Source organism: Mesocricetus auratus, unplaced genomic scaffold, assembly GCF_017639785.1.
Source record: "Mesocricetus auratus isolate SY011 unplaced genomic scaffold, BCM_Maur_2.0 Super-Scaffold_100028, whole genome shotgun sequence".
Classification (NCBI taxonomy): Eukaryota; Metazoa; Chordata; class Mammalia; order Rodentia; family Cricetidae; genus Mesocricetus; species Mesocricetus auratus.
The window spans coordinates 14,175,148-14,199,580 of NW_024429209.1; the positions used below are offsets into that span (position 1 = coordinate 14,175,148).

Sequence of the window (24,433 nt, forward strand, 5' to 3'; positions counted from 1 at the left end):
GCACACCTTTAATCCCAGCACTTGGGAGGCAGGGACAAGTGGATCTCTGAGTTCAAGGCCAGGTTGGTCTGTGGAGCAAGTTTGAATTCCAGGACAGCCATGAATACACACAGAAGCCCTGTTTTGGTGAGTGGTGTGTGTGTGTGTGTGTGTGTGTGTGTGTGTGTGTGTGTGTGTGCCAGAGAGAGAGAGAGAGAGAGAGAGAGAGAGAGAGAGAGAGAGAGAGAGAGAGAGAGGGAGGAGGGGGAGGAGGAGGGAAGAAGAAGAAGAAGAAAGATATAGATAAATAAATAAAATCTAAAAAAATTCTTTAAGCAAAAGTTTTTAATTGACGTCATACAGACTCTTTCCCACCTGTCTCCCTGCCCGAGAGACTCAGAGTCAAGCCCAGTGTCCCTCCTGCCTTGACACCTACAGTACAAGGGACACTGGAGACGGACCCTGGCCCGGGTGGAGCCCGCGCTGCCCTTCCTTGCCAACTGTCCCAGTGACACCCAGGTCTCAGTCTTGTCCAATGCGGCTGATGCAGCGTTGCTCTGGTGTCCCCCGAACCCAGAACAAATGGAAGTATGGAGGAGGACTGTGGATACCGGGGCTCACAGAGACCAAACAAATGAACCCCCATACAAATACCAGGAGACAAGTCAGCACAGAGGGCAGGCTGAGGCAGGAGCTTGGGGCCATGGGGACTCTGACCCAATCTCACTTGTCACGTGGGGTGACAGCTGTTCTGAGGACTAAGTGACAACTCCTAGCATGCTCAGAACACCACAGGTCCTGGTCCTGTGTTCTTGACAGAAATGCTAGGGTCCCCTGATGGTAAAAAAAGGAAAGTTCTCCATGAACCCCTTTGAGAGCCTCCCCGTCCCAGGCCATGCACCGTCCAGGTGAATGAGGGGTCTGGTCACCTCTCCTGTTGGCTCCCTGTGGTAGGGACAGATTGCTTCCTTCCTTTCTGAGAGGTGCCAGGCAGGCCCTAAGCTGGCTGATGTCAGCAAGGCTGCCGCCCACGGTGGGAGGAAGTGGGTAGGTGCCCAGGACAGTGCCAGCAGACATGCCCTGCGGCAGCCCAGTCAAGGATGACGTGGGTATCACGCACCTCTGTGATGAGCTGGACCGAGTGCAGAGGTCATGTCAAAGATGTGCCAGGGTCAGGGTGGGCACCGGCGATGAGGCTCCCTGTTCCAGATGCTCAGGGTCCCTCATGGAGACAGTGCCCTGCAGAAGAAGGGCAGACATCTCAGGAGGCGTGGCTGGGGAGCATGGGGGAATGTGCTGCCGTGTGTGTGTGTGTGTGTGTGTGTGTGTGTGTGTGTGTGTGTGTGTGTGTGTACATTCAGGCAAGACCACAGTGGGTAGTTGAGTGTGCCAACATGTTTGGGCATGAGGTCTTATTTGCTGGGGCGTGTTCGGGAGAAGCTGGGTGTGTTTGTTTAATCGTGTGTGAATGTGAGCCCAGGTCTGGAGCTCTGGGAGGGAGCAGGAGCGTGTGAGGACGACATGGGTGTCCCTGCCTGTGGGTCTGCGTGTGCAGCCACTCCTGAAGAGGTGTGACCTGGACAGGCAGCCGCGGGATTACACCAAAGAGCACTCTATCCAGAAAGGTCCAGGAACTGGGAGGGCCAGCACCCTAGCAGAGCACAGGTGACGGACAGATGCGAGCATCTGGCTGCCCCAACAGGTTGGTAACCCCACTTCCTTCCTGCTGCCATCGGCTTCTAAGGGGGTTCAATCCTGAGGCGGCCGAGGCTGACTCTTGATTCAGTCAGTAATAACAGCAATATTCATTCATCCATGCATTCACTCAGTCATTCATTTTTCACTCATTCATTCACTTTTTTGCTGACTCACTCATTCATACATTCACTAATGCATTCCTGCAGTCACTCATCCATACATCCATTTATTCACATCCATGTATGCACTCACTCCTTAGCTCATTCACACATTCATTCATTCATTCATTTGTGCTTCTATTCACTAACCTAGTCTTTCACTCCTTTTGTTCACTCACTCATTCATTCACCAGGGCTTACTAAGCACCCTCATATCCTCAAACGTTCTTGGTGCTGGGGCTGCAGCCTAGAATGGGATATTTAGAAGTCCCCCTGACAGGGTGCTCACGTGCCGCAGGGCCCGTGCGGGACCCCAGCAATTGCATGGGGTTGTGTGGTGGCAAACACTTCAGACAAAGGTAGAGGAGCACCAGGTGGGCCTTTGTCCCCAGGAGGACTGGCCAGTCGTGGTTTTGATGCGAGACTGACGTTTGAGCAAAGACAACGGCACTAGGGAGCCGAGTGCGTGTGACGGAAGTAGCATTCTAGCCAAGGCCATACACGGCGAATGCAAAGGTCCTGTGGTGAGCGTTTGCCGTTCAGGAAGGAACAGGACCAGTGAGGAAGATAAAACAGATGGCTTAGCTGGCAAGACCAGAGACACAAAAATGAGGCGTTGAAGACCCACAGTACCCTGGGGTACAGGAGGGTGAGGCGGGAGGGTCAGGGGTGTCCTCTTCAGTTCACCTGCTAAGCAAAGCGACTTTGTGTCACCCAGAAGCTGTGTCCCAGACACCCCAGAGTCTGGCTCCTTGGCAACTCTCCATGCAGCCCCAGCAGAGCCAGGCTGGCTAGGGAGCTTCTCAGCCTCCAGGGTCCCTGCTGGTCCCCCTGTCCTGAAGGGGTCAGAGGAGGTGGCCACCACCCCAGTGAAGGGATTGTCACTGCCTAAGCTCCACAGGCGGTGTGTGCAGCCCAAATGACAGTGCAGCCTCTCCCTCCTCCCTTTTATGAGCTGCGAAGGAGGCTCGCCCGCTTGCACAATCGCCCCTTAATTGCCGTTTCCTCTCAGTTATGTCACGGATCGGCCGCTCACGTTATTAAACTTCCCAGCCTTATCGTCTGGAGCAGTGCCAGCTCTGGCCTGACCCACTTTCCCACCCGGTTTCAAAATGCCTCCCTCAGCCTTAGGACCTTTCCTAAGGAGAGAGCCAGGCCCCAGCTCCACGCTAAAAATAAACTAGACTAAGGAGGGGGGGGCCTTCGAGGGCTCCATGGAAGTCCCGAGGCCTGAGCAAGTGGCCCTGTCCTGTTCTGGGGACCCAGAGTTCCCACATGACAGGCTGTGACATAAGTAAGGGCTCCCGCTTTCCTTGCTTGTGGACACAGAGACTGACTTTGGAGAAGGGAAATCCAGGTTGGAAGTGAAGCCTGCCTCTGCCTCTGCCTCTGGCCACTTGTCTGTCCATCCATCCATCCATCCATCCATCCATCCATCCATCCATCCATCCATCCATCCATTCACCTCACTGACTCTGCCCAGTGCTCGATGCTGACATATTTGTAAAGGCCATGCCCTTGTTCCTGCCCTTCCGGAAATCTGGTGGCAAAAAGATTTTGAAATGAGAGCAGTGAAGAAAAACGGACCCTGTGGCAGGGACCCTGTGGCAGGGGGCCTGAGCTGGGTCTCCATGCCCGAATCCCACACAGTGAGAGCCAGGGTCCGGGCACGCCCCGGGAGGCTGCCAATGGGCAGAAGTAGGGAGACGCCGTCTCTGTGATCCCTGGGTGACAAGGTGGCACCTGAGTCTGCTCCCCCTTCACTTCGACACCTCCGCTGCTGAGCCTGGTCCCGGGCCTCTTGCAAAGCAAAGGAATCGGGGTCCTGAGCAGTGTGCAAAGGCCCATGGTAGAAGTGTGGGGTGGGAGGGGGGAAGAGGCTGGGAGGGGCCAGAGGCTCCTTCCACTTACCCTTCATCCTTCGTGTGAGAGGTGGGGGGGATAATTCCAACCTCTGGCCGGACGGAGATGCTGGCCCTGTGCCCCAGGACACATGGCTGCTGCCAGGGGCTGGGCCTCAGCCCACAGTTTTCCAGAAATGACGCCTCCTGGCCAAGCAGGCCTGGGCAGCGGAGGCGGAAGTTTTTATTCTGCTTGTGCTGTGCGTGAGGCTGTTTATCTAACTTGGCCAGAGCCTGAGTGCTGGCCCTGCAAACACTCTCTCAGTTATGATACAAACACAGCGTGTTCACAGAAGAAGTATTTGAAAAATGCAAATTGGCAAAAAAAATTTTTAAGTGATGGCAAAAGAAAAAGCATGCTGCAGGCGTGGGGGTGGGTGGGAGGAAGGGCCAGGGCCCTGATGAACTAGGGCTGTCACCCAAACTCGGTGACACAGAGACACATCAGTCACAGGCAGAGACCCCAGGACAGCCCCCTCCCCATGGTTTAAGATAAATGATGTCTCCATTTTTATAGTCATTGAAGACTGAGGTTAGTCCCTGTACCAATCTGGTGCGGCCAAGCTGAAATATTGTCTGGGAAAGCAGGATACTCGTCAGAGATGAGAAGAGATGAGAGATGCAGCTGTGACTATGTGCGTGTGTGCCCGGATGTGCCCAGATGTTCCTGGGTGTGCCTGGGTGTTGTGAGATATTTGTACACTATATGAAGATGTATTGCCGTGATTGTTTTAATAAAGACCTGCATGGTCAATAGCTAGGCAGGAAGTATGGGCAGAGAAGAACTAGGAGATGAATCTAAGCATTCGAGAGATGCCAGGAGACACCATGAGAAGCAGAACGAGTAGGACGCAGAAAGGACGCCACACGGTAGAATGTAGATTAATAAAAATACGGGTTAATTTAAGTTATAAAAGCTAGTGGGACAAACCTAAGCTAAGGCTGAGCTTTCATAATTAATAATAAGTCTCTGTGTCATTATTTGTGGGCTGGTGGCCCAAAGGAAAGTCTGATTACACCTGAGTGTGCCTGGGTGTGTGAGAGTGTGCCTGGGAATGTCTGAGTGTGCCTGGGTGTGTGTGAGTGTGCCTGGGGGTGTGAGTGTGCCTGGGTGTGTGTGAGTGTGCCTGGGTGTGTGAGTGTGCCTGGGAGTGTCTGAGTGTGCCTGGGTGTGTGAGTGTGCCTGGGAGTGTCTGAGTGTGCCTGGGTGTGTGAGTGTGCCTGGGTGTGTGTGAGTGTGCCTGGGTGTGTGTGAGTGTGCCTGGAAGTGTCTGAGTGTGCCTGGGTGTGTGTGAGTGTGCCTGGGTGTGTGAGTATGCCTGGGTGTGAGTGTGCCTGGGAGTGTCTGAGTGTGCCTGGGTGTGTGAGTGTGCCTGGGTGTGTGAGTGTGCCTGGGTGTGTGAGTGTGCCTGGGTGTGTGAGTGTGCCTGGGTGTGTGAGTGTGCCTGGGTGTGTGTGAGTGTGCCTGGGTGTGTGAGTGTGCCTGGGTGTGTGAGTGTGCCTGGGTGTGTGAGTGTGCCTGGGTGTGTGTGAGTGTGCCTGGGTGTGTGTGAGTGTGCCTGGGTGTGTGAGTGTGCCTGGGTGTGTGTGAGTGTGCCTGGGTGTGTGTGAGTGTGCCTGGGTGTGGTGGTTTGAATGAGAGTGGCTCCCATAGGCTCACGCGTTTGAATACGTAGTCCCCTGTTGGTGGAACTGTTTGGGAAGGGCTAGGGGTGTGGCCTTGTTAGAGGAGGTGTGTCACTGGAGGCTGCCTTTGGGTTTCAAAAGCCATCGTTCCCGTGTGCTCTCTGCCTCCTGCTTTCAGAACAACATGTGAGCTCTCAGCTGTTCCTATCACCATGCCTTTGCTCTGCCACATGAACTTTAACCCTTGAAACCATAAGTCCCAAATAAATTCTTGTTTCTTTAAGTGGCTTTGCTCATGGCATCTTTCCCCAGCAATAAGTAATAGAAGTTGGTGCCTGGGAGTGGGCTGTTGCTGTGACAGGCCTGGCCGTGTTGCTTTGGGGAGGAAGACTTTGGAGCAGGAAAGAGGCTGAACTCTACAAGCAGAGACTAAGGGGCCATTCTAGTAGGAGCTTGGAAGACTACAGCACTAGAGCAATGTGGGCCGTGGAGACCATTCTCATTATATTTTGGCAAAGAATGTGACTGTTTCCAGCCCATGTCCTAAGAATCTGCCTGAGACTAAAGTAACAAACTCATTTATAAGTTGCCTCGGTCATGGCCCTTTGCCACAGTAATAGAAAAGTAACTAGGACAATGGTGCGCATGGAAACTGCCTCTGATGATGCCCAGACATCTGTAGGAAGACCCTGGCCTGGTGGCAGGATAAGCAGAGGTGGCTACTGAACTTTCTCTTTGTCCCCAACACTCTGGGACACCAGTTCCAGCTCTCTCGTTCTGGGCCTGTATCCACCACTCTCTGTCTGTCTGTAAGGCCGGCAATGCCCTGCTTGGACTCAGTGATTTCCAAACAGCCTAGAGATGCCTGCCGCAGGAGAGGCCTGCTTCATGCAGTCACCTTCTTCCTATTGTTCTGCTGCTCAGACACCAGGTGGCATCTGATAGAATGGGCTGGCTTACCTTAAGGCGGGATTTTTGAAAAGCTTTGACTTTTGAGTAACCTTACCCACCTACAAATGAGACAGAGAATCTCGTCCCAGAGCCAAGCAGCCCCGGGTCCCATTTCCTCCTCCCTGAAACTTCCAGCAAAATAAACATGCTTAAGAACTCTGTGAGTCAGGAACCCCTCACAGGGAACAAAAGCAGACCTCTCCCTCCCTCCCTCCCTCCCTCCCTCTCTCTCTCTCTCTCTCTCTCTCTCTCTCTCTCTCTCTCTCTCTCTCTGTCTCTGTCTCTGTCTCTCTCTCCCTCCCTCCCTCCCTCCCTCCCTTCCTCTCTCTCTCTCTCTCCCTCCATCCCTCTCTCCCTCTCTCTCTCTCTCTCTCTATCTATCTCTCTGTCTCTCTCTCTGGCTTTCTGAGACAGGGTTTCTCTATGTAGCTTTGTAGACTAAGTTGACACAAACTCACAGAGATCCGCCTGCCTCTGCCTCCCAAGTGCTAGGACTAAAGCCATGCGCTACCACCGCCCGGCTCTGCTTGGCTCTCTTAGTGTATTTCTCAGAGCAGAAGGAAGGGAACTTCCCCAGCGTCTCTCAAGCCCAAGTCCAGCTGATTCAATGTCTGGAAGCTGGTTCATCACAGGACTCCACTGTTCTTGGAAACTGCCAAGTGCTACATAGGAAAACTTCAAGTCAAAATGGCTTTGTCATGGAGGAAGGGTTTCTCTTTCCAGAGTCCTCAGTTGTCAGTTGTGGGGGACACAGACCCTGGCTGCCAACACGTGTGCTACTGTCCCTAGCTTCAGGGACAGGCGTGTGGGGCTTTCAGGTGAGTGGAGGCTGCAGTTGCTCAGTCTGCCCCAGCTTTGGCTCAGTCAACCCGCTGTGTGGCTTCTGCCCTCAGGGAAACTCCGTGCTGCACTTCCTTCCGTCATTCCCCACCCTGGTCAGAGTTTGGAGAAAGGTGAGGGGCAGCAATGGGCCTGCCACACTTGTCTCCTCATCAGGAAGCCTTCCCGGCCCTGCCTGGATCATAACCACTCCCAGCTGAGATCACCCATGCAACCACCCCAAATCCAAGAGGGCCGAAGGAAGGTGTGCTGGTGGGCCTAAGCTTGCCGCACAGGTGCGGGGCTAGGGCTCCTGGGAGAGCAGCTCAATGCAGGCATTGCAGACCTTTATCTTCCTCTTCCGTCCCACCATCCTCCCACGGGGCTTCTCTCCTGACCTTGTCGGTCCCTTCCTTGAACCAGGAGCCAACATTTTCGAGACAGAGTTTCTCTGTGGCTTTGGAGGCTGCTCTTATAGACCAGGCTGGTCTCAAACTCACAGAGATCCTCGTGCCTCTGCCTCCTGAGTGCTGGGATTAAAGGCGTGCACCACCACACCAGACTCAAACAGAGGAGGTGTTGCCCTTGGAGGTACACTCTGAGCTGGACGGCTGCAGGCAGGCCACACTGTGCGACAGAGCTCCATTCACCCAAGTCCCTCCTGCACTTGCCACCAGCCTATCTCCATCTTCCCAGGCATGCCCGTCATCTCTGGCTGCAGGACGTTGCCATAAGTCCCCGCCCCCCCCAACCCTCGGTTCTCCTGCAGATGAAGTGAACCTCAGCACACACCTGAGGAGCTCCGCCCCTCTATTCACTGTCCATTCTGAAGCCAGCAGTTGCCGGGGTATGGTGGGCTTGACTTTGCTCCGAGGGGCTTCTCATCCTTCTCCAATGGCTCGTGTGCCGTGGACACATCTGTCTGTGGTGGGGCAGCAGGAGACACGGAGCATGGCATTGCACGGACTCTAGGCCAGGAGTGAACTGCCTGGCTGAGTGAGTGACACTGTCCCCTTCTACAGAGAAAGGACCTCAGAGCCTGAGTGTAGAGCTGATGTCACCACCATGGCATCTTCTGTGTCTGGCTTCTCTCTGCACACAATGGGGTCCTGGTGTCTTGCTCCCCACTAATCTCTCTCACCCTAACCTTTCTCAGTCTTTGGTTTCAGAGTGCCTTAGCCATTCCCCACTATTCAGCTACCGCTTAGCCCCGTCAGTCCTCAGAACCGCATGCCCCACTCCAGCCAGGCTGCTGAGGCTAACTGCTGATCAGATTTACCCAGGGTCCATCTGGGTACCCCACAAAACCCAAACCTTTCTCCCATTCTGACCCCCAAGGTCTTAGCCTCAGTCCTCCTTTTGAGTTCCCAGGGATGAGCACACTCATCTAAGGGGCTTCTGGGTCTAGACACCAGATGCCACTAAGTGCCCTGGTCTTTATGGTCCCCTCATGCTACTGTGGTCATTAGTAATGACCTTGGCTAAACACTAACCGTGAGCCAAACCCAGGGCCCAAGTGTTACATATCCAACTTCCAGAATCACCTCAGGGGACACGGCATCAAGACTGTGTACCTTGCCTACAGTATGTGATGTCTCTCAGAAGCCAGGTGACTGTCACTAAGCTGGCTGGTCGACGTCCTAAGTCCTCAGTGTGAGATACTTCACGATTCTCATTGCCCTGAGCCTGGTGCTGGGCGCTGAGCTCTGCAACAGACAGCCTGGCTGTGTTCACATGGTGTGCCAGGTGGCCCCGGGTACAGAGAAACCTGAGTCCCTGGGAATTGGGCGCAAAGGCAATAAACAAATATTGAAAGTGTGGTGGGAGAAATGCTTCAGAGGAACAAAGCAAGGCGAGCCAGCAGCCTCCAGCACAGCGCCACTGTGCTATTTGAAAATCAGAGCTGGTCTCTGGTTAGACGGTATTATGGGATGGGGAGACGACTCAGAGGGAGAAGTGTTCACTGAGCAAGTCTGAGGACCTGAATTCAAATCCCAAGAACCTATATACAGCCAGGCACGGTGGTGCACCCCTGTAATCCCAGCACTCCTACAGGAAGATGGGAGTCAGAGACAGGAGAACCCCCCCCAAAACAGCAACAACAACAAACTCTCGGGCCTGTCAACCTGGAGAACAACAAAAGAACGTGTCTCAAATGAGGTGGAAAGTGAGGCCAGACACCGAAGCTGTCCCCTGACCACACACACGCCATGGGGCACACATGTCCACACAGGCGAGCATACTCACCATATGAACGCACGCACAGATGAGGAGAAGGAGGAAGAGGAAGAGGAGGAGGAGGAGGAGGAGGACTGCAATGCAGTCAGATGGGAGAAAGTACAAAGGCCCTGAGGCAGGGAGGGCTCGAGAAAGATGTGTGCAGGACGGAGGAGGGCATGCCGGGGGTACGGCTTTGAGCCGCAGGGACAACGTGTCCCGACAGGCTCCCACAGAGTCCCTCTGGCTGACATGGATAGCAGGCTATGTGCCAGGTAGACCAGAAGCAGGAAGTAGGGTTCTTGACACTCCCTTCACAGAGAGGACTCAAGGTTGACTGACAGTCTCAAAAAGCTCAGGAAAACCAAACAGGATTTTCAGGTTAAGCAGAGGCAGAAGGTGCCAGGTCCTTCCCTGGTTCCTGGTTCCCGGCTGCCGCCTCCCCACAGCATCATGGGTGTTGACAGGGGTGCTGATGGGGCTTATGACTGCCCCGCCCTGTGCCCAGTGCTTGCCGTCTGGGGGTGTGCTCTGTGGCTGGGGATGGGGTGCTGACAACTGTGGATCAGAGAAGGACCCTGGTCCTTTTACCTCTGCAGAGCCAAGTGGCTGTATTCATGCCGGATCTTGCTGTGACCCCTGCCTGGGTCACTTATCTCATCCTCCAAAGAATAGCTTATTTATGTCTGTGGTTTCAGTCTGAAAACCTGTGACATCAGATAAGGGTTACACACACACACACACACACACACACACACACACACACACACGAGCAAACTAAGCACTACCATAGAGAAGGGAAACTGAGGTAGAGAAACCCTAGGCTGATTTGTAGAGAGTTCTAAGATTCTCCAAGACCTTCTCAGAGTCTTCCAGCCCTCTTCCCCCAATCCTACTTGAGACAGTGGCCTGTAAAGTCCAGGGTGGCATCCATTTGGCTTTGTAGCTGAGGATAACCCGTGACCCCTCTGCCTGTGTTAACAGGTGTGAGTCACTCTGCCTATTTGTACGGTACGGGGATGGAACCCAGGGCTTCTTGGATGCTAGGCAAACACTCTGCCAACCGAACCACCTGCCAAACCCCTCTACCCCTCACCTGCCTTCTCCTTGTCACACTGATGTCATCTGGATGAACTTTGTGAATTTCACTTCTGGTCCCTTGAGTTTAAGATCGTGGCGGGTGGGAACCCGGCTCCCCAGCTCAGCTCCGGCAGGTCTTGATGGATGGTCCTCTATCAAGCAATTGTGAACTTCTTTGTAAAATTCACTTCGCTTGTTAGACAGCAGCCCCTTGGGCTCTTTGGAATGCCTGATCACTGAGACAGCTGGTCAGGGCCTCTGCAGGAAGGCCAGCCTGGCTTATCTGGCCTGGTGTGCAGGAAGTGGGCACCCTGCTCCCCACAGCGTGGTCAAGCCCGGAACCCTCTAGGTTCGCAGCCTGGTCTGCCCTGTGGCTTCTGGCTGCCAAGACCTCCCTGCCTGGGACAGGTTATCTTTCAATAGCAGGCTCCTTCATGGGGGAGGGACTCTGACCACAGGGTGCCCCAAGGAAGCCCTGGCCAAACACAGCCCATTGGAGGTGGGATGGTATCCAACCCCCATGGTCCAACAGCTTAGAATTTTAAGTCATTTTTAAAAAGTTAGAGTCAACTGTGGTATGCACACCTTTGATCCCAGCACTTGGGAGGCAGAGACAGGTGGATCTCTGTGAGTCCAAGGGCAACCTGATCTATGTAGTGAGTTACAGGTCAGCCAGAGCTACACAGAGAGGCTGTATTTCAAAATAACTACAATCTGGGCGGTGGTGGCACACACCTCTAACCCAGCACTCAGGAGGCAGAGGCAGGTGGGTCTCTGTGAGTTTGAGGCCAGCCTGGTGTACAGAGCGAGTTCCAGAACAGCCAGGGCTGTTACACAGAAAAGTCCTGTTTCAAAAAGCCAAAATATAGATAATTAAAGAAAGAATAGGGCCCATCCTCTTCGTATACTGAAAACAAAAATTCCAGCCCGGGCGGGGAGCAGGAGGCAGGACAGCAGGGAAAAGATACGGGAAGATGGATAGTTCATAGCTCAAGGTCATCCTTGGCTGTATATCAAGTTGGGAACCAGCCTGGGCTACATAAGACCCCACCTCAGTAAACAAAACAAAACATGCAGAGATTCAACGTGAAACTGTCTGGCGGTCTGACGTGGCCCCCAAATCCTTGCCTAAGAGTCCCTCAGTTTGAAGGTGGCAGTGGCTGAGTCTGGGGCCTTTCAAGGGTTGTACAATCCGTCTCGTTTCCAGCTCCCCCTGACACCTGCAGCTCTCCTGCAGCCTGGTCACTGTAACTCCTTGACCTCATTCCAACCCATTGAGGAGTCAGATGACGCCTAGGAACCAGGGACTCAGAGCTGGGGAGAAGGACTTGTACGGCCAGCCTCCTCTGTGGTGGGCAGACATCCTGCTCACTCAGGGCTCGGATGAGCTTCCTCGTAGGCAAAGGAAAGAGAGTGGAAAGGAGGTGTGTGAGCAGATGGCTGCCCGACCTTTGATCTGCTTTGGTCACAGAGGAGGGAGAAAGGGCACCCACCAGCCTCCTCGCCTGCCTGCAGGCCCTGGTGGCTCTGACAAGAGCCAGTTAAATCCACCCTCTAGCCCAGCTTCATCCCAGCCAGAGTCTCAGACTCCTAAACTGGGCCTTCAATTTCTTTTTTTTGGTTTTCCTATCAGCAAAGACCCAAGGCAGGAGGAGAAAGGGAAAATGTCCTCCTCAGGAAGCCCACCCAAAGAGAACACACAGGACTTGGAAAGGGGCAACTGGGCACCCAGCCCCACAGGAATTCCTGGCGTGGGGCTTCTGGAGGCAGGAGTGTGTCAGAAACTCAGCCGGTAGGAGGTTACAACGGAGGCCATTTCTGCACCCAGAAGCACCATGGCAGTGTTGGCTCCGGCCCTACCAGCTGTACCTTTGACTCTGACCACCCTCACACCCGCAACTGTCTCAGTGTCTCCCACGGGGTTCCTGAGGGGTAAACGGGGCCTTGCTAGTGAGGCCTGGTGCACAGTAGGCATGTGCACCCTCCACAGCACAGGGAGCCCCGGGGCAGCCTCAGGAGGGGAGTCAGACATGCCTGGGCCTGGAGTCCAGGAAGACGCTGTTGCTGAGGGCACCCAGGGCCCTGCGGTGCGTGAGGTCAGGAAGCCGCCTGGTTCAGGGCAAGAGGTGGTAAGTTCAGGGCAGAGTTCAGTGGGAGCAGAAGGCACATCCTTCACCTACCCGCCGGGGTAGGAGTTGTGAGCCTGGCTGAGTGCTCTGATCCTCAAGGGGCTATTGACATCTAGAGGCATGGGCAGGGGCTTGGGGTGGGGGAGTCCTGGGGGCGTGGGGGTGGGGCTCTCTCAGCTCTATGTACACTGTGAATCCCAGCCTCAGCGTTTCCACCCATGAATTGGGACCATTCTAGGAGCAGCTTGGGCTGGGAGTGTGGCTCCTTTGACGGGGGTGGGAGGGCTGGGGGTGGGGGTGGGTTGCTTTCCTGGCAAGCCTAAAGCCCCTGGGTTTCACTCCCAGTCCATATTCCTGGAGTGTAGTGATTTGTACCTGCAATCCCAGCTCTAGGAGGTAGATGCTGGGAGATCAGAAGGTCATTTTAGGTTGCATAGTGAGTTCAAGGTCAGGCTGGAATGCTTGAGACCCTGTATCCACAACAAACCAAGCGGCCAGCTGGTGCTCAGTGCATGGAAGCCGCCAGCCACAGAAGGCTGAAGAAGGTATTGGATGGGCCAAGACGTGTAGCCACTCCCAGCTCTCAGGAAGCAAGCCTGTCTCCAGGCCCAGGCTTGTTCTCTGAAGACAGAGGTTAGCTTTGCCTCACATACCCAAAGTATCCAAGAACAGACCACTCTCCTGTCCCTAAAAGCATAGTGACAGATGGGGGGGTGAAAACTGGCACACCAGTAAGGGACAATATAAGCTGGTAGGGGCCAGGGGGAAGCAGGGAGGCTGCCTGAGGAGGGCCATCCAAGCAGAGACTGAGGAGGAGTTGCCTACAGGGAAATGCTGGGCAAGGTGGAGAGCCTGGGACATTCCCCGGAGGGAACAATGGATGTGGCTTGGGCTGAGGAGAGAGTGCACCGTAGAACTTAGCTGGGCAGCCCAGGCTCGGCCGCTCGACTGTGAGACCTCAGCCCACCCTCACAACCCCTTTGGGCCCATGGGATTTCCTCGTGCTGTCATGCTCTTGGGGTCCAAGTAGTGCCTGCCATGTCCAGAGAGGGTTCTCATTACCCTCTTCACTGTCTGAACCTTGCCCTCAACGCCTGCCTGCTTGAACTTCTTCCCCATCTTGACGTACGCCATCTGGAATTTCTCTTTTCAAACCCACTGGCGTTTCTCACTCATGCTTTCCTTCATTCACATGTCCCAAGAACACCTCTCATGTCCCCTGGGCATTGGAATCCACCATGACACGCTCACCTTTGGGGGTGGGCAGAAAGGAGCAAAACCCCACAAAATCTCCATCCGTCTCTCGAACATGTAGTCACCCACTCACAGCCACCAACTCAGGAATCTTTCTCCACTTTCTTGGGAGGTGAGAAAAACAAGACTCAGAGAGGGCAAGTGACCTTCCAAAAGTCACTGAGTTAGAGAATGTCCAAGCTGGGCTTTGCCATTCTTCATTTATCTGGTGTGTGTGTGTGTGTGAGAGAGAGAGAGAGAGAGAGAGACAGAGAGACAGAGAGAGAGAGAGAGACAGAGAGAGACAGAGACAGAGACAGAGAGAGAGACAGAGAGACAGAGACAGAAAGACAGAGAGAGACAGAGACAGAAAGACAGAGAGAGACAGAGACAGAAAGACAGAGAGAGACAGAGACAGAGACAGAAAGACAGAGAGAGACAGAGACAGAGACAGAAAGACAGAGAGAGACAGACAGACAGACAGACAGAGAGAGAGAGACAGAGACAGAGAGAGACAGAGACAGAGACAGAGAGAGAGACAGAGAGACAGAGACAGAGAGACAGAGAGAGACAGAGACAGAGACAGAAAGACAGAGAGAGACAGACAGAGACAGAAAGACAGAGAGAGACAGAGACAGAAAGACAGAGAGAGACAGAGACAGAGACAGAAAGACAGACAGAGAGAGAGAGAGAGAGAGAGAGAGAGAGAGAGATTTGGGTTTGTTTGTTTTTGGTTTCTGTTTGGTCTGAAACTTGCTATGTAGCCCAGGCTGGCCTCAAACCCACAGCAATCTGCCTGCCTCTATCTCCCAAGAGATAAAAACAAGGTCCACCATGCCAGCCTAAACTGGGATTTGAACTCATACCTGCCTGACTCTGGAGCCTTGCTTTCTACCTCCCTGGAGGCTTCTGGGTTCACCACAGTCATGTGCCCAACCAGCAGCAAGCTCAGAGGGCCAGCTGCTGGTGCCTGGGAACCTGGTTCCTTCCCGCCAGGCTTGGGCAGTGTGAGCTCTGCCCTCCCTTCCAGCACCCTGGACTAGGAATGCCAAGTACACGGTCACTCTGGCCAGGGTTGAGGGGAACAGGATGTCCTGGTCCTCCTGCCTGGCGGGACCCAGTGAGCTATTTTGGGCACGTTTATGGATGGGACATGGTGCCCAGCTGGACTCTCAAATCAAGAGGAGGGCCCGGAACTGGCCCAGGTTGGCTATGCCTCGATGCCCTTCCCTCCCAATGAGCAGCTACTGTGAATTCTCTGTCTACAGCCCATGCAGAGGCTGAAGCCTAAACTGGATGACCCAAGGGAGCTGGGGTTTCACCCATACATACAGGCACAGGTTCACACAGACAACTGCATCCCAAAATTCTGGAGTTTGACTCACCAACTAGCCAGCAGAACATAAGACATAATAAGAATAGCTTTCAAACTTGGGCGACTGTGTCTGCTCTTAGCGATTCACCACGGCATGTTATATCAGCCCACAGAGACTTGGTTTCCCTCACTCATAAAGAGGGAACAAGACTTGGATTAGCACACAGATTTCAGCCTGGCACACAGCAAATGTTCAAATACTAAGATTCACTCTGCGAGCCCTGGCTGACAGCATCTGTTGAGAGCTTAGCATGGGCCAACCCTGGCCAGCACTGATGGGTTTTCCCGTCTCTCCACCCCTAGCCATCCAGGGGGCAGAGACACAGTCTCACAGGTACCATTGCTATCGTTTTGCACAGGGATGAAATTGAGACTCGGGCTGGGGATGTAGCTCAATCAGTGCTTATAGCTAGCCTGCAGAAGTCCTGGGTTCTATTCCCAGTACCATGGAAACCAGAGGTGGTGGCACATGCCTCTAATCCTGGCATCAGCAGGATCAAAATCTTAACTTGGCTACATCATGGTTTCATGGCCAGCCATGTGAGACTCCGTCTCAAAACAAAATAAAAAACAAAAGCAAAAATAAAGAAAAACTTAAGGCTTGGAGGGCCAGCAAGATGGCTCCTTGAATAAGGGAGCTCGCTATGCTACCTGATGACCTGAGTTCAAACCCCAGAACCTGTGTTGTGGAAGGAGAGAACTGACTCCCGCAAGTTGTCGTTTGACATTTGTACACTCACTGTGGTGCTTGAGCACACACACACGTTTTTAAAATTAAGGCTTGGAGAGGAAAAGGGCTGCCCTCAGTCAGTCACACAGCAGCCACGGAGTGAGGGACCTGCCTTTGAGCTCAGGCTCTCTAGGGGGACCAGGCAGGTACTCATTCCCGGGCCAGGTCACAGAACTTTGAACCCACGAGACCTGACTACTGGCTCTATGAGCACTAGAGTTCATGCCATGTTTACCAGCTCTGGCTCCCGGGATGAGATTCTTGGGCCTTGCAGTCTCGAGGACAAACAAGTGTTGCAGGGTACCCCGGTACCCCACACACCCACCACCACCTTTGTCTCCCTGGCTCATCAACAGAAAGTCTCTAGGAAGCTGCGAGGGACTGTGGGTGAAGAGGCGACCTATGGATGAGGGGCTGGCGCTCAGCAGGCAGGGCAAGGGGGCGCTTGTGCTTGCCCAGCTCACCCTCTGGCCTCCTTAGCTGAGCAAAGTAACCTTTGGTGATCTGCCCTGAAGTTTTTCTTCTCCAAATAGTCCACCCCCTTGGGCTGATCAAGGCAGAAATCAGTAGAAGAGCCTGTGCTTAGTGTGCACACCCCAAAAACATCCTCCAAAAGATCACGCTTTCCCCCATTTCCTGAGTCTTTGCCCTCTCAGTTTTCAATGCTGATGCTTCTCTTTACACTCCAGGATCCCTTCTTGCAACAGCCCCTCCCAGAAGAATAGCCCCCCCCGTTGCCATGGCAATATAAACTACCTTGTGCCCCCAGCCCATAATGCACACCTGGCTAGCTGACCCAGTCTCCACCTGTGTCCCCAGATGCTCCTGAACCCCAAGGTCTTGCCCTTTCCTTAATGTCCAGGCAGGTGCTCAGGCCCCAGTGGGTGAGATAACTACACTCATGCACGCACGTATGCACGCACGCACACACGCATGCACGCACGCACGCACCAACCAGGGATGGAAATATTCAGAAAGAGGGTGTCTTGTGCAAGGACCTCTAGCAACTCTGCTTTGATATTGAGGAAGTGACACAATGTAGCGGGTTTACATTGTATCTGGAGTGGAAGCCTCTAGCGTGTTGGGAGGAAGAACAGATCTCCCATAAGGACTTAGGCATCTGAGGACTTTATCTCCACAGACTGAGGAGTACAACCTGAGCCTACATGGCATTGCCACCTTCACAGCCACCACGGCACCAACGCCAGCTTCCCAGTTTTCTTATCTGCTCAGGTTCTGGCAGTTGGCTTCAAGCCTGGCACCCTGGCTTCTAGCTCTGCTCCACTGTACCTACAGTGGGGACAAATGTTTGAAAAGACAAGTCAAGCCATCTCACTACTGGCTCCAAACCCTGCAGGAGTCCCCACCCCATTTCAGACAAACAAAAAACAATCCTGCTCCTCTCAGTGGCCTGTGAGACCTTGTATGAACTAACCCTAACCCACCTCCCCCTCCTCGGCGCTACCCACCCATCACTCACTCTGCCCGGCCACCCAAATCCTTCCAGTTCTGGAACCAACAGGCTAGCTTCTTGCTATCCTTTGTCCTCAGTCTTCTGCCACTGTTTGCCCAGGTCCCTTTCCCCCTTCTAGGACCTTCCGGTCTTCAGTGCTGCCCTAAGGCTCCCCCCCCCCCCCCCGTTCCCTTGCTTTGTTCTCCTCTGTGGTCAGTTTCTACTGGTTGGCACATTGCATGTTTCTCTGCATAATGTCTTCGTCTGGTTTGTGGCTAAACATTTAACAACTGGTCTTGGCAAGGGGTGCCCTGGATTTTACATTTACTGATTTCTGTGATGAAAATAATCTGTTGTTTCCACCTGATAGAACAAAACAGGAAATGTGGATTACTCAAGGGTCTAGGGAGGGTGGGTAAGAACAGCAGTGGTGGGAATAGATAGATCAGAAGGAAGCGGGAAAGAAGGGAAGAGGAGGTGCTCACGTGGAACCCCGCCCTCAGGGCTGCCGGAGGACCGTGTATTCAAGCCCAGCCTGGAACTTAAGGGAGCCGAAAGAGCCAGGTAGTGGTGACACTCGCCTTTGATCCCTGCACTCAGGAGGCAGAGGCAGGCTGATCTCTGAGTTTGAAGCCAGTTTGGTCTACAGAGTGAGATCCAGGACAGCCAGGGCTACACAGAGAAACCCTGTCTCCAAAACAAAACAAAACAAAACAAGAGACTTTGAAAGAAAAGAATGTGATGGGTTTGTGGAGTGGTATCCATGTTTTTAACTATGGTTTATTTAATGTTAAGGGCAGAAAGCACTGTGTTCCTGAGTGCTGTGTGTGACAACCAGCTTGCAGACCCCTCAGGCTAGAAGTAGAGGTTCCGGAGGCCCCTGGACCTGAGGCACGGACTAAGGCCTCTGTCTAGTTTTTTCACTCGATTTCCCAAGTCCCAGAAAGGAGTGAAAGGGTGCACAGAATCTGAGTGCAGGATAAGACTCTGGGCTAAGCCCACTTCACACATGAACCTTGCTCGCCTCTCAGAGCATCTCAAGTATTAAGGCTGGGACTGTAGCTCTGTTGATAGAGTGTTGTCTAGCATCCTGAGCATCAGCTCAATGGGGTGTGGAGGTGTACACAACCCTCAGGTGGAGGCTGAAGGATCAGAGATCAGGGGTTCAAGGTCAACCTTAGTTACATAGGGAGTCTGAAGCAGGCCTGGCCCATATGAGACCAGAGAGAGAGAGAGAGAGAGAGAGAGAGAGAGAGAGAGAGAGAGAGAGTAGCTACATGGATCATCAGATAAAGGCTCTTGCTACACAAGTCAAAGACCTGGGTTTCAGCCTGGCGTTGGTGGTGCACTCCTTTAATCTCAGCACTTGGGAGGCAGAAGCAGGAGGATCTCTGTGAGTTCCAGACCAGCGTGATCTACAGAGCGAGTTCCAGGACAGCCTCCAAAACAATACAGAGAAACTCTGGGCTTCATCCCCCGTGGAAGGAAAGAACTGACTCCACAAGGTTGCCCTCTGCCCGGCGTGTGTGTGTGTGTGTGTGTGTGTGTGTGTGTGTGTGTGTATGCACACGCAAACGCACCCTGGCGCACAAGCATGCACACACACACACACACACACGACACATCCCCCCATTCACATTACACACACACACAGACACACACACACACACACGCATGCACACACAAGCACACGCACACACGTGCTTCCTACTTTAAATAACATGTAAAAGATGTATTTTCTCTATTTTACATACAGGTGAATCCTTGTTGGTTGGGGACTTGCAACCTTTAGAGAGGTCATGAGGTAAAATGGGTTTGCCAGGCAGGCTACAGATGAAAGAAGTCTGAAGTCCCCAAAGCAGCAGGATTGCAGTGGAGAATCACCAAGTGTCACAGCTCAAAGCTCTCCATGTTCTGGGGGTGCTAGCTAGCACAGAGGTACATGCGCGCACACACACTCACACACACGCACACACACTCACACACGCACACACACACACTCACACACACGCACACACACACTCACACACACGCACACACACACTCACACACACGCACACACACACTCACACACACACGCACACACACACTCACACACACACACACTCCCTATGGAGTTGGTCTGTGTATCAGCAACAGGAGCAGGGCTGGAGACTAGAGTCACAGGTCTCTGGTGACTGAGGCAGAAATGAATCCCTCTGCCTGCAGCTACTGGTCCTGTGGGTGGCTGGAGGGAGCTTCTGCCCCGGCAGAAACCTTGGGCCTGGGGAACTGAGTGGCCATGAGCCCGGCAGTTGGAACTCTAGGGGGACAGTCTCCAGTGGGAGCTGGAGCCTCACTCTGAGGTGTTTCTATCTTCTCCTGTGGCATTCCCAAGCAGCGATGTCTTTTCTTTTTTCTTTTTTTAACCATTTGAAAAGGTGGCCAGAGAGAGGGCTTGGCAGTTAAGAGCACTGGCTGATTTTCCAGAGAACAGGTTCAATTCCCAGAACCAGCATGGTGGCTCACAACTGTCTCTGACCCGGGTTCCAGAGAATGCAACAGCTTCTTCTGGCCTCCCTGGGTAACATGTGTGCATGTAGTACACAGACATATATGCAGGCAAACCGCTCATGTATATAAACTTCAGATAAAAATGAAAAACGAGTTAACATTTTTAAGAAGGCCCCAGCATTTAAAAGTCAAGAGGGTCATTTTGCACAAACTCTCCTAAACTAGGCATGGTGGTGTGTGTCTGCAGTCACAGAACTGGGGAGGCTGATGCAGGAGGACCATGAGTTCCAGGATAGCCCAGCAACTTAGCAAGATACTATCTCAAAAAATGAAAAGAAAAAGAAAAGAAGCAATAAACACCCCCCTACCACAGGTCTAGGCTTGCAGATTCTCTGGGCTTTGGGTCCAGTACCTTCCAGCCACAGCCCACTACTGCCTGTTAATCAGGCAGAAACTGGTAGTTGCCACAGTCTCCACCTTCCCTGGAGTCTCATGATGGTCCCCTCAATCGCAGAAGTCAAGAAGCCACGTGGACAGTTGGTGTTATCTCACCCCGTGTCTCCAGGCTGGACACTGTCCCTGTCAGACAGTGAGTGAGTGCCTTGGGGACAGACTCTGGGGGCCTTTCTTCCACATGACGCCAGCACACAGTAGGCCTGCAGGTCCTGGGATTCCATTAGATGCCTGCTGCTCACTAGGCTGAGTTCTCATGGCTACAGTAACTGGTGCAGCCCAACCCAGTCCCGGCTGGAATGTGGCAAGGATAACCAAGGCTGGCGTTTAAAAATACTGTGGAGTCTGGGAGGTGACACTCAGGGCTCAGACTGGCATGGACAGTGCCCAGTCCAGTTCCACAGACACCAGCTGGTGTTGGGACCAGTCTGTCTGGGATACGCCAGTACCCAGCATAGAAGCAGCAGCGGTGACATGGTCTGAAACGAATCAAAGCCAGCAGTCAGGTCTGGTGCTGGACCTCCCTGCAGTCCCCAAACCAAAGTCCCATAGCATAGGGTGCCAGAGCTGAGAGGCCTCCTAGCCATGTAGCCTTAGGAGCCAGAGTGTGCCCAGCCACCCAGAGTCATAGTTAAAAATAACCAGTGGGGACAGCAAGCCTGCAGTTGGGTTTGGAAGGAGCCAGAACTGACCCAGCTCCCACTGGGTGCCATGCACTTCAGAAGCATGAGCTCATGGGACTGTAATGGCCTTGGGGGGAGGGGAACTGTCCCAAATGGGGAAACTGAGACTCAGGAGCAGTGCTGCCTCTGTTCCTGGCCTCCAGTGCTCACCTGTGCCTATGGGGACATCCGCTGGGGACATTGGCACCTAAGGTGATACATGTCTGAGGAGGTGAACTAGATCCCTCCTGCTTCAGACAGCAAAGCCTGCTGGGGGAAGGCAATTCTAGGGAGGGGTGGAGTGAGAGGAGCTCAGCTGTAGAGGGGCCGTGTGCACAGGAGAAGGGAGGTAGGGGTAAGAGCCTTCCCATAGCATGGGTCCTGTCTCTGCGGTAGCGGGGAGCCAGGGGGAGTTCTGGGCAGAGTGAGGTATGGCTTGACCTGGTTTCTGAAGGCAGCTCTCTAGTGCATATGAAGAAGGCAAGGTTAGGGCTGGAGTCAGGCACAGGGTCACCTGTCACTTGCTTCTGGGCCACAGGTGACAGAAACCAAGAAACCTAGGCGGCTCCACAGTTCTGAGGAGTACTGGGGAAGCCTCCATCTTGAAAAGGCATCTAAGAGCACTCGATCGTTAGTGTGGGAAAGGGTGTGTGAGTGTGAGAGAGAGAACAAGAGTACGTGCATGTGCACGCATGATGTATGTGTGAATGATATATATGCACAGATGGTATGCCCATGGCATGTGTGTGTGTGCGCGTGTGTGTGTGTGCGCGCGCGCGCGCGCGTGTGTGTGTGTGTGTGTGTATGATGTGTGTGCACAATGCCTGTGTGTATGATGTGTGTGCATGTGTTTCACAGCACCCTTGTGGGGGATAACTCTGAGGAGCTGGTTCTCTCCTTCCACCCTGTGGGTTCCTGGGACCACACTCAGTCTGCCAAGCTTATACAGCAAGCACCTTGACCCACTGAGGCATTTCACCAGCCTGGGAGCCTTCATCTTGCCAAGCAGCCCGAGCAGAGGGGGTGCCCAGAATTCTTTCTCCACCTCCCAGGACCTGTACAGCCACGGTAGCCTGTGGCCTGACTTCCTGACACTCCCTCCAGGTTTAGGTCGAGACTCCGCCCCCCATCCTGTCCCTGGCCTTGTAAATGCCCCTTGTAAATGTGTCAGTCTGTGACTGAGCCAGCAATCCCTTCTTAGTTCCTGGATAGCAGCACACCTGTCCATAGGCCTCACCACAGTACCTGGAGGGACCCTGGCCTCTGACACTCATGGAGTCATGATCACACAGGCAAGTGGTGATCCTGTCCGTGCCCCACTGAGGGACAAAAGAAAAATGCCGTGGAGACCTGTCTAGGACTTTGTAGTACAAAGACGGCACAGATCTGTCCTTCAAGCTCCTAGCGCCACACTGACTAGGAGGAGCCCCTCTTGGCCTTGCAGAGCCTGGGTGGGCTGTGGTCTTGGATAGGAGGGGGCTTCGAGTCTTTTCCCCATGCTAGCAGCCACTCTGAACTCTGAGCGCCCGCCCAGCCCAGATCTGGCCCCTGAGTTCTGCACACAACCCAGCGTGGACTCTGCAGGTGGGAACCAAAACTCAGGGAGGGGGATTACATGCTTACTGTCACACAGCTATGTCACACAGTCAGAGCATTTGGGTTTGGGGGCCCAGAACCCTCCTGCAGGTCCTCTCCATACTTCCTGAATTGTCTGTGGTCCACTCCTCCATGAAAGAATGAATGATTAAAGAGATCATCCACCATGTTGGGGACACTCAAGGCAAGAGCCATGTGGCCTTTTCTTCCAGCTGCCTAGCCCAAGACAAGAGAAAGACCAAAAGTTCATAAAGGCTGGGGCTGCCATTGGCTCTTCTGGGGGGCGGGGTGCTGGGATACAAGACCAGCTCAAAGGAGAAAGTGCGTATGGCCCTGGTGACCCCGAGACCCCTTCTCTCCCTGGGCCTCAGTTTCCCCTCCAAGAAAGCTGTTGTAAGACGGAGGACTCTGCCTCTGCACAGCTCACTTCTAGACTAGAGTCACTTCCAGGCCTGGACAAAGAGTGGCACTCGGTGAGGTACCAGTCACTCCTAACCAAGGTCACAGCCAGGATCCTGGGCTGATCCTGCTCTACTGCTAGTAGCCCGGGCTTGTGTTTTATTGAGCACTGCCTGTGTGTTGGAATGGTTTGAGATAATGCAAGTATTAAACATCATTAATCTTTACCCAAGCGGGAGGGGTTATGTCTCTCCCCCTCAGACATAGAGAGGCAGAGATCCTGAACAAGGCCGCTGGAGCCAGGGGTCTGAAAAGCTGCCCCTACCTTGGGTAGACCGGCTGAAGCTTTGGTTTTAAATCACAATACGCCCTGTCAGGCATTCATTCACTAAGTGCTTACTGGTTGGTGAGAGACAGCATAGAGAAACCTCTGGAGATAGGCAGGGTTTTCCTGTTCCGGCCACAGTGTGCAGTCCCACCGGCTTCCCTTCCTTCCCTCTGTCGCCCCCTCGCCTCTCCTGGTAAGATTCGGGAGGGCAGAGGGCAGAGGGCCAGCGCGGTGGCCGGGCGGGCAGAGCCCTGCCAGGGTGTCAGGTTTCCTGGTCAGCCACCTTCGCCCCTGACCAGTCCTGTCTTTCCAAAACAGAACATTCAGTTACGGCCTGTCCCCGGGCTCCGCCGCCCTTGTGGCCTGACCTCGCTTCCTGCCTGCTGCCCTGGGCTTTCCCAGTACCGTGCCACTTGCTGACACCTCACCCACCGGAGAATGGAGTAGGAAACCGGCAAGGGAAGAGGCTCCACCGAGAGGTGGGCAGATGCTGACAGAGAGGCAGAGAGCAAGAGACAGGGGCAGAAATGATAGAGCAGCCCACCGTACCCTGCTGCCCAGGCTACCCCTGCAGCCTTGTCTCCTTCAGCCCCTCCTCCCTCCAAGGCTTCAGCCCTTCCTCCTAACACCCCCCTGACTGCGTCCTGATTTTCACCCAGGGCATTCACTTAACCAGCTCCTGATCATTCCTCCTCCTCCAGGAAGCCCTCCCTGCCTGCTAAGGACCACACTCTCCGCTCTCAGAGCCACCATCTATCCGAAGCTCCACCTCCTCTCCTGGGCATCCACCTCTTAGGGGGAGACACCACACCACCATGCTCAACCGGCACCGTCCCTGGTACACAGGGGCACTCGGTGAATGCTGGAGCTCACAGCTATCTGTGTTCCAAGATGGAGTGACTGTGTGAGTTAGGGTCTGCGTCCCCTCTGGTCCCAGGAAGGCATGATGAGTCTGTTGTGTCTCCTGTTTCCTCAGTGCCTGGCAGAAACACTGCCACAGGGAATGAATGAATGAACAATGAGTGGGTGAATAAACGAAAGAGCACAGATCTGTAGGATCTGAATCATGTTTTCACCTGTCTACATGAGGTTCAAGTGCTCGATGTTGTCCTTCAAGTCTGCGTCCAGGCCCCAGCCAGGGCCCCTGCCGTGC

General features: G+C 53.8%; 2 long non-coding RNA genes across 2 annotated transcripts; one reads left to right on the forward strand and one right to left on the reverse strand.

Moving 5' to 3' along the window:
* Positions 1-306: 306 nt before the first annotated feature.
* Positions 307-3,987, reverse strand: LOC110341716. Its single transcript, XR_005871657.1, has 2 exons — positions 3,747-3,987; positions 307-1,218 (listed from the first exon to the last, which is right to left on the reverse strand). It is a non-coding gene; the product is annotated as an uncharacterized LOC110341716 (long non-coding RNA).
* LOC110341715 lies at positions 1,463-24,355 on the forward strand. Its single transcript, XR_005871658.1, has 2 exons — positions 1,463-1,681; positions 23,982-24,355. It is a non-coding gene; the product is annotated as an uncharacterized LOC110341715 (long non-coding RNA).
* The last annotated feature ends 78 nt before the right edge of the window (positions 24,356-24,433 follow it).